Source organism: Eubalaena glacialis, chromosome 9 (assembly GCF_028564815.1).
Source record: "Eubalaena glacialis isolate mEubGla1 chromosome 9, mEubGla1.1.hap2.+ XY, whole genome shotgun sequence".
Taxonomy (NCBI): Eukaryota; Metazoa; Chordata; class Mammalia; order Artiodactyla; family Balaenidae; genus Eubalaena; species Eubalaena glacialis.
In genome coordinates this window covers 65291908-65301854 of record NC_083724.1, presented here as the reverse complement: position 1 = coordinate 65301854, position 9947 = coordinate 65291908, and positions in this window count along the sequence as shown.

Sequence of the window (9947 nt, the reverse complement as noted above, 5' to 3'; positions counted from 1 at the left end):
TGAGAAAAGAAAAAGAAATAGTCACTACTGGGAACTTGGAACTACAACTTATCTCAAGTTTACAGCCTGAATTCACACTCCCTGAGTGGCCTGAAAAGCCTCAAGCCAAGAATTTAATTGAAAGTGACCCCAGACTAGTCAGGCCACAGAAAAGCAAGGTAGAAACAAATGCAGATCTTCTCTGAAGAACACATCTTCTTTCCAAGCCCCAGAGAATTCTCATGAAAACAATTCCAAGAATAATGAGTAGACTGCAATAAAAATTAAATAAATGCACGAGGAAATAAAGCACCATGAGCAAGAGTTAAAACAAAAAACCCCATATACACAGGACAGACACAGACTCATAGGACTTCAGATCATGGAAGGCTAAGATACAGATTAGAAAAAAACTATGTTTAATATTTTTAAAGAAATGAAAAATTTGGAAATATGTGCAAGAAATAATAAACTATAAAATGTGAAGCAGCACATTTTAAAAGAACTAAATTGAACTTCTAGAAATGAAATATAAAATTCTTTAAATAAAAAACTCAATGAAGTAAGGAATTACTGTTGGTTTTCTTAGGTGTGATAATAGCATGATGGTTCTCCACCAAAAAATAAATCTTCTTATCAGTTAGAGATGAGTGCCAATCAAATGCCATTTCAGATGAAAGTATATGATGTCTGGGATTTGCTTTAAAATGCTCTAAGAAAAATTTGTCTGAAGTTTGTGGGGAATGTTAAATAAAATTATTAAAATATTGATAATTATTGAAGCTGAATAATGGGCATGTGGAGTTTTTAAAAAATATTATTCCCTCTACTCTTGTGTACGTCTGAAAGATTATATAATAATGTTTGTTTATTTAAGAGACAAGGAGTGTATTTACTTAGCTATTGTGGGCCCAGCTATTTTTATTATGTCCATTAAATTAGCTTTTTAAAGCATGATTTTTTAAAATGTATGATTATCTTAAGTAATTTTAAGTCATGTTACTGCAGGTATAATACACATACACATTTTCACAGGCTGATACAAACTATAAATAAATGTTATATAGGGAAAAAAGTGAAATGGGTGGGTTTGACAGTAGATTAATGAAAACTGAAAAGAAAGTGAACTATAGAAATTAAAATAGAGACCTGTAGGAATCATCCAGAAAGCAGCACAGAATAACAAAACAATAAAAAATACAAATGGAGACGGAGACACAGGGAATATAACAAGAAGGCATGATGTATATTTGACTGGAGTCCTAGACAGATAGGAGAACAAGAATTCAGCAAAGACAGCGTTTGAATAGACAATCTCAGGATTTTCCAGAACTGATGAAATGCACCAACCCACAGATTCCAGAAGTCCAGCTAATCCCAAGCAGTATAATTTTTTAAAAAATCCATACTTGGACACATTATAGTCAAACCAGAAACAGAAAGAAAGCATAACAAACAAAGCCAAGCCAAAATGAAGAAATGAACTTGCAAGGATGCAGACAGCAAAGGCCTATCTTCAGAGGGGCAAGTCTGGGATCTCCTTTCTCAGCCAGGAAGGCCAGAAAAAATGCAATAATACCCCCAATATGCTGAGAGAAAAGGACTGACATCTGGAATTCTATGCCTAGTGAAAATGTACTTCAGAAATGGAGATTAAATCAAGACATTTTCAGACACAGAAAACAGCAGACTCTCTAATGACAATACTAAAGGATGTTCTTCAGGCATCAAGAAAATGTCCCCAGATAAAACATCTGAGATGCAAGAAGGAAGGAAGAACACAGAAAGTGGTAAATATGTAAGCAAACAGAAATAAATATTGGCTGTATAAAACAATAAATAATATCATGCCAATCTCAATCAAGAACATAGCATAAATCCTACAGAAAATCTTAGAAAACCAAACCAGCAGTGCCCCCAAAATAAAATACATCATGACCAAGTTGGGTTTATTTCAGGAATGCAAGTTTGGTTTCACATTTGAAAATTAGGATACAAACTGACAGACTAAAAGAGAAAAAGTGTATGATCATCTCGAGATACCAAAAAAGTATTTGCTAAAATTGAATATTCACTGCATGATCTAAGTTCTACAAAAGATAAAAAATTTCTTAGGCAAACTGGCAGTAGAAGGTGACTTCTTTAACCTGATAAAAGTTATCTACAAAAACTTACAGTAAATATCATATTTAGTAATAGATTAAGATGTTAAGAGCATTTTCTTCAAGATCAGAAAAAGACAGGAATGTCTGCTATCATCCCTTTTGTTCAAACTTGTACTGTAGATCTTGGGCCAACACAATAAGACAAGGAAAAGAAATAGAAAAGGAGAAATTATCAAAATGATCATTGTTTGCAGGTGATATATATGATTATGAACATAGAAACTCCCCCCCAAAATGTACAGGTTAATTTAATAATTAATTAAGAAGAATAAGAAGCAAGCTGCAAAGGAATGCATACTGTATTGTTCCATTTACATAAAGTTCAAAATCAAGCACAATTAAACAATTTATGGTTGAGGAATACACACATAGGTGGTAATGCAATAAAGAAAAACAAGGGTATGATTATCACAAAAGTGAGGATACTGGTTTTCTCCATGAGGACGTATAGAGTGTAAAATAAGGGCTTAGACGGTCCCAACGATGTTCTCTTTTTGACTTGGTTGAGCTTTTTTCCAGTTTTTAATTATTAATTATCTACATATGACATATTTCACAATTTTTTAATAGTCAAGGAGTGAATGGGGATAAGGAAAAAATTCAGTCAATGTCAAATGTCTGTATAAGGGAATGGTAGCTATACCATCTACATTTGTTTTTTGTTTTTGTTTTGTTTTTCTGGTTGCATTTCTGAGTTTTCCAGCGTCTGATCATGAAAACCAATCTTGCTTTCTGGCATGAGGTTGATAATATCTTCAGGAATAATCCACTCTTATTTGGCCAGAGCTTCAACAATTACTGTTACGCTGATGACTTCCAAATCTCTATTTTCATTGCTTCTTGTAACTCATGTGTCAGTTCCTTCTGGACACTGCCTTCTAGCATTGCTACTTGAATGACCTACTGTCACCTAAAACTACAGGTCTGATTTGAGAACGTATGTGGAGTTTGTGAATACTCTTCTTAATATACTCTCTCTCTAGGTAAATTCATTCATTGCCTTGGTTTTAATACCACCTATATGCTGCATCTCTCAAGCATCTTATTTCAACCCTAAGTCTCTCTTCTGAGTTCTAGGTTCATATATCCAGTTGACTACTTGATATCTCAATCTGGCTATTTCACTGACATCTCAAGCCAGCACACTGAATATGCAATTTTGCATAACTAGAGACATGAAAATCATAAGCATGCTTGGAAAATGACAAATAGTTTTTCTTTGCTGGTCTTAGTGTGGGGGACTGAACAGAGTTATAGAAAATGTAACCAGAGAAATAGTTTGGGGATGTACACTGAAGAACCTTAATGTTTTGTTTAAGAGTTTGGACTTTGTGGATGATGAGGAGTCACAGATGAATTTTTATTTTCTGTTCATTCATACAATAAATATTAAGTGATGACCTACTATGTACTAGGCACTGTGCTCGGTACTGGGGGATACATCTGTGTACAAGCCAGAGTCAGCCAAGAAGGATTCCTGGGAGTGTTAGGAAGTAGAATGCATTGGAATTGGTGTCAGGTTAGAACAAATGGGATGCAGAAGCATGGCTAGAGAAAGGGACTGAGGATGGCAGCAAGTTTTCTTCTGGTTCGGGAGATTGAGGGGATGGCAATGCCTTTACCTGAGGAAGGTGATGTAGAAGGAGAGGAAAGGTGGATGGCTGGGAGGCACCTGCCTTCAGCTTGGACCATGAACCTGAGATGCCTACGGGACTTCCAGTGAGGAGGCTGAGTAGCTAATTAGACACATGGGATTGTGTTGTAGGAAAGAAGCTGAAGATGGAGGCGTTGGTTCAGGACTCCATCTATAGGAAGTAATAGTTGAGCATGATGGGTGGAGGTGGGTGGCGTGAGATTGCCGAGGAGGAGCAAGAAAGTGATAACTCACATTACATGCAAGAAAAAAAAAAAAAAAAGGCATTGGCAAACCAATTAGTCCCAGCGTTGCCATAACTAGCTGTGTAGCCTTGATCTACCTTTCCCAAATTTCTGTGAGTCTGCCTCCTACTGTCCCATTACTTATTCTGGGATGGAGGAAGCCAACACCACATGTAAGCAGAAGAGTCATGGGATGGTGGGGTTGTTTCAAAGCCTTCTGAAAAGTTTTCCTGCCACCTTGCCCAGGATTGGTTGAGTCACAAGCATGGCCCTGAGTTAAAGCATGGGGTACGGCAGTCTCTGGCAGATTGCAAACACTATACTGGATAAAAGTTACATGTTTTTGTTACAAACACTATTAATACCATTATTACTAATAAAAATAGTAGCTCATGGTTTTTTTTGGGGGGGTGAGTTGTATCTTCCTCCAGAAGATATGTTGGAGTGATCACACCAGTACCTCAGCCTGTGACCTTATTTGAAGATTGGGTCTTTATAGAAATAATCAAGTTAACATGAGGTCACTAGGATAGGTCCTAATCCAATATGACTGACGTCATTTGAAAAAAAAAAAAGAAATTTGGACACAGAGACAGACAAGCACACAGGGAGAATGCCATGTGAAATTGAAGGGGTGATGCATCTGCAAGCCAAGGAATGCCAAGCGTTGCCAGCAAACCACCAGCAGCTAGAGGACAGGCATGGGACAGACGCTCCCTCACAGCCTTCAGAAGGAACCAGCCCTGCCGACTCCTTCTAGACTCCACAGCTGTGAGACAATAAATTTCTCTTGTTTAAGCCACCCAGCTTGTGGGACTTTGTTATAGAAGCCCCAGAAAACTAATACATGGTGTGTACTGCTGGACATTTTACCAAATGCATTTTTTTGCCCATTCTCTTTTAATGCTCACAGCCTCCTGTGGAAGCCATTATTTGTGATCTCCTTTCCGGGGTAGGAAACGAAAACTATCAGAGATCCAGGTTCCTGTGTGATAAGATATAGGACATAAAAATTTTAGTGGGGAGAAGGTCAGGAAATTTCACCCGTGGGGCACAGCACTGTGTAAATGGTATGTAGTGGAGGATGTTGGTGAAGCAGGTGGGATCCAGAATCAGTCTGGTAGGTTCGAATCCCAGCTCTGGTGGCTCAGGCTGTGTGGTCCTGAGCAAGTTCCTTAACCAACTCTGCACCTTGGTACGATAGAGAAAATAATAATACCTAAGGTAATACCTAAGCCTCCCATGAAGATGAAATGAGCTAATTCCTGTGAAATGTTTCGCATGGTGCCTGCTGCTTTAATATGTGCTCAACAAATTGTAGCTCTTTTAAAATAATTATTCACGGGAAATTACAGGGAGTGGAGAAGCCCTTCAGTCATTATGAGGGTCACACAATCATAGATGCCTCTCATAAATGTACTGTGTGAAAGGTCTGTACTAAATGCATTGTGTATATTTAATGGTCTCTAGGATACACGGCAACTGCTGCTTATTCCACAGGCAAACATGGCTACGTGGTGATTCTGCCCCAGAGCCCATTCATTCATCACTGGGGGACATCCTCTCCCTGGGTCAAGTCCATCTTAACCCCCCAGCAAGCTCTTTGCGGTAGGAATAAAAATTCAGGCCATCTCGTTAGAAATAAACCAAGACAGGAAGGGCAAGAATTGGGAGTTATATGCCAGCTGGGAATCAAGCAGTTAAAAGGTCAGAAAGTAAAGCACAGGTTTTGATATAGATAGATCCTACATGCTTTGAAATTTAAAATCCTTGCATAAAGTTTCACTATAAGCAAGTGTACTCTAAAGGGATTCACCACACAAATAACGCGTACGGGAACTCAATCAGCACCCGGAATTTTAAAAATGCAATTAAACTTGGTGCAGACCCACAGAGCCTTGCCAAACTCTGCTTTAAATAACAATTTAGAGAATCACAAACTTCAATTACTTTTGGCAATGTCTTGGATTTTCATGAGGCACTATAGGTTATTAAATGTCGCAGCTATTTAGCTTGCTAATGAATAGTTTATCCTACATTCAATTAGGCTGGTTTTCTCTCCTTTTTTTTTTTCTTCTTTCTCTCTCTCTCTCTCTCTCTCTTTTTTTTTTGTTTCAGCCCACTCAAAGAATTGATGATAATTAAGGGAAAGCTGTCAGGGGGCCAGGTTTTTCATCCAAGATATCTTTATGGTTCTAGGGTTACCTAGGGTAGAAATCTAGTTTCATCTTGTAAACTTAATATCTATCTTCCAAATCAGTAGTGGCTACCATAATGATGATAATAGTAAAAAAAATGTGGCAGTTGTATGCTCTACATAACATCATTCAAACCACTGTGAATGTTTCACATCTTTCTCTTAATACCTTTGTATAGTAGACAAGGAGCAGATTTATTATTCTTTTTAAAGTCAGTGAGGCAAAGGAGCTTAAATGAATGTTCTCAGAGTAGAAACTTCATCATGAATAAAGCAGAACAAAGCATGAACAGGTAATGTAATGTTCATGCCATCAGGCTATCCAGTTCCCTGGTCTGTCGGTCTATCTGTCTGTCTTTGTCTCTCTCTCTCATGATTGAAGAATTGAGAGATCAGGGGATGCTAGTAGCACAATTTTTCCCATACTTCTAATCTCCATATTACTGATGTCTGATCAGTTGGGGAGCAGTCCCTTCCAGATCTGTAATGGTGCTTGTTTATTTCATAGCCCCACCTCAGGGGAGATTATGGCCCCAGAGATTATTGACATTCACAGAGGATGTCAGAATTAGACAAAGACCCATATGCAAGTCAACATAAGTGTACTTGTGATATGTATTGCAGGAAAGGCAAAATTAAGCTCATTGATAACAAAACACCTAAACTTAAGGAAAAGAGGCCAATTTAAAAGCTCTTAAATATTTAGCAGCTCTTTCTGCAGCTCTAAAGGGAGACCAAACTTTGGAGTTCTGATCCGCAACCAGGCCAATTTAATTTTTTAATCTAGTCAGCCTATGCTGTGTCCTAGGCACTAAGGTTAAGTGTGGGGAAGAGAGAAAGATGAGTAAGATATAGTCCACTCCTTTGCAGAGGTGTGCCATGGATTTCCCCCCAACCCTACCCCAACTCGGGCCAGGTACCTCATATGTGTGAGAGCTCAGTCACGTTAAGGGCAAACTTCTCCTCACCATTATTAAAAGATCCAGAGAAAGAAGAGGCCCAGCTGTGGGGCCGAGGGCCTTGATCCTTCTATACAGAGGGGCTTTGAGGAATGACTTTGGCTCCTACATGTCTTAACCATCCCTTCTTCCTCCAACTCCCACCCCACAGTTCTCCTCCCATCCCACACATCTCCTGACTGAATTGGTTCCAATATTGGCTCCCTTAGAGCAGAAGAGACAACATGACAGCCTGAAACTTGTCTCCACGTTGGGGGCCTTCTGGATTCTGATGCTGTGTTTATGCCTCTCTCCTTACTCTCACTATGTGTCCCAGTCACGCCCCTATCTCTGGGATGGGAACCACCTGTCCAGACCCTGAGGCATTCTTCCTTCTGGCATCTGACTAGCCACTTGGCCCGGATGCCACTTATCATCGTAATCTGGGTCCAGTCAGTAAACCTCAGGCCACCTCTGGGTCCTGGCATATGTCCGCCCCTCTGACACCTCCTCATCCTGGCCTGAAGCTCACAGCAGCTCCCTCCCATGTCTGGTCTGATTAAAACATAGCTAATATTTATTAAGCACTGACTCATTGCATGTTTATTTAATCCTCACAACAGCCCTATAAAGTAGATATTATTATCATCATCATCATTATCCCCTTTTTATGAAGGAAACTTAAGCACAGAGAGATTAAATCATTTGTCCAAGGCTCTCAGCCCCAGAACCTCCAGCAGCCTATACTGAAGTTTCTTTAAGAAAAATAGCTCCAAGGTGATTGGCTAGAACCCTCATGGCCATAAATCCAGAACGCTAACTGGTCCCCGTCCTGCCAACACTTCTTTTTCTTAAAACCTTACCTTCCTAATATGATGGGATGAGAAAATGTGGTCCTGGGCCATTCCCTGCCTCTCCACTTTCAGGCGATCCCATTCTCCACCCTCCCCCTTCCTAAGGGGGTCCCATTGCCACCACTTTTCCTAATTCTCTGCCGCCGCAGGCCTTCAGCTGTTCATATTATCACTAATGGATCGGCCCCCCTCATAAGGTTTCCAAATAGAGGCCTGGACCGCCATATCATAAAGGTTAGGCCCACGTATTCCAGAGGGCTGTATCAGATGAGGAATTCTATTAGAAAGCTTTGCATCTGGAGTTTTCTAATGGTGCCTCCAGGCAAAAAAAATTAAAATTAAACCAACAACCCTTCCCTCCACCCCCCACTCCCACCCTCACCATTCCTGCTCTCCCCACAGCAAGATTTCTGATTTGGTTAAATCAAATTCATTAATAAACAAGGGGGAAAAGCACTCCAGGCAGTTTACCCTTCAAATGTAACCTGTTAAAACATTTTGTGGTTACGAGCATTCTGAAAATAATGCATTTTCTCTCGTGCTTTGTGATTTCTCATGATCAAAAATATTCTGATACATGCAGGAAATGCTATGGAGATGGTCAAACCTGAGACCATCGAGCTGTCAGCATTCTTTATGGTAATGGTAACATGCTTGAAAGTGTGAAATCGGGAGCGACCATTTACTTGGACCTCCTCTGCTGTCAGCCACCTTATTTTTCCCCCTCAAAGTATTCCCAGGGGTGTGTGTGAGCGATCCTTGGTTCCCTTACATGTATCAAATTCTCTTATGTGTACCAAATTTGTCCAGCTTTTCCCTCCCTCCATTTCTCCCTCTTCTCTCTCTCTCTCTCTCTCTCTCTCTCACACACACACACACACACACACACACACACACACACACACAGACGCGCGCACACACTGCTCCCTGGGATGGGGATGAAGTTAGAGAAAGAACCCAAGAAAGAAGTGGTTTTAAGGTCCCTATAAGGTCATAGCTGTCTGGGCCCTGGCTGGAAACAGGGCTTGGGGGGAGAGGACAGAGGGGCCTTCTTTGCAGGGGGTTCCCAACCTGTCTTTGTCTGAAAACCGGGCCCTGGGCCAGCCGCAACCCAGTGGATTACTGCTGCTGGCCTCCAGCCCAGTGATGGATCTGACTGTCATTTCCCTTCCCCCAGTGAGGGAGGAGGCAAGCTAAGAAGAGGGATGAGGAGGAGAACACAGAGCTGGGTCTGGGAAAAGGTAGGAGGGGCGACACTGGAGGAAGGACTCAGCTGGGGGAGGGGGGGCGGGTGGAGGCCTCCCTGGTCCCAGGGCCCTCTTGTCAGTCCCTGCTCCCCTGTTGGAATCCATTATGAAGAATCAGGGAAAGGAATGACTCCATCAGAGGGAAAGTCTTGTACTCAGGCAGCAAGAGGAAAGGCAGAAAGTCTGTTGCTCCATCACTTCTCACAGTGAGACGCTGGTAAGCAGCAATCGTATTAAGTTTAAAAACTTCCTGAAAAAGGAAGTCCACAATATTCTTCTTCGGGAATGAATTCCGTAGCTAAATGCTCCTCACAAGCAAGACGTTCCTCTTTACACGCAACTTAAATCCAGAGACCAACCCCTCTGTATTTAAAATATGTTGCCATAGGCAGGGAAATAAGGTTCACAACATTTAGAAGTAGACAAAAAGGACAGCTTCTGTGAACTTAAGAAAAAAAGTATAGCTATAAGGACTCAACTGTTTGGATTGTTTTTTTCCCTTCAGAATCTTTACATTTGGCTATTGTCTGTGAATGTATTTCTCTAAATTAAATGTATGGCACATCGGAAACATAAACAGTCTGACAGATCCTCTAGTCCAATTCCCCTTACCTTATTTTTTTTTAATTTTTAGAAATTTATTTATTATTTTTGGCTGTGTTGGGTCTTCGTTGCTGCACGCGGGCTTT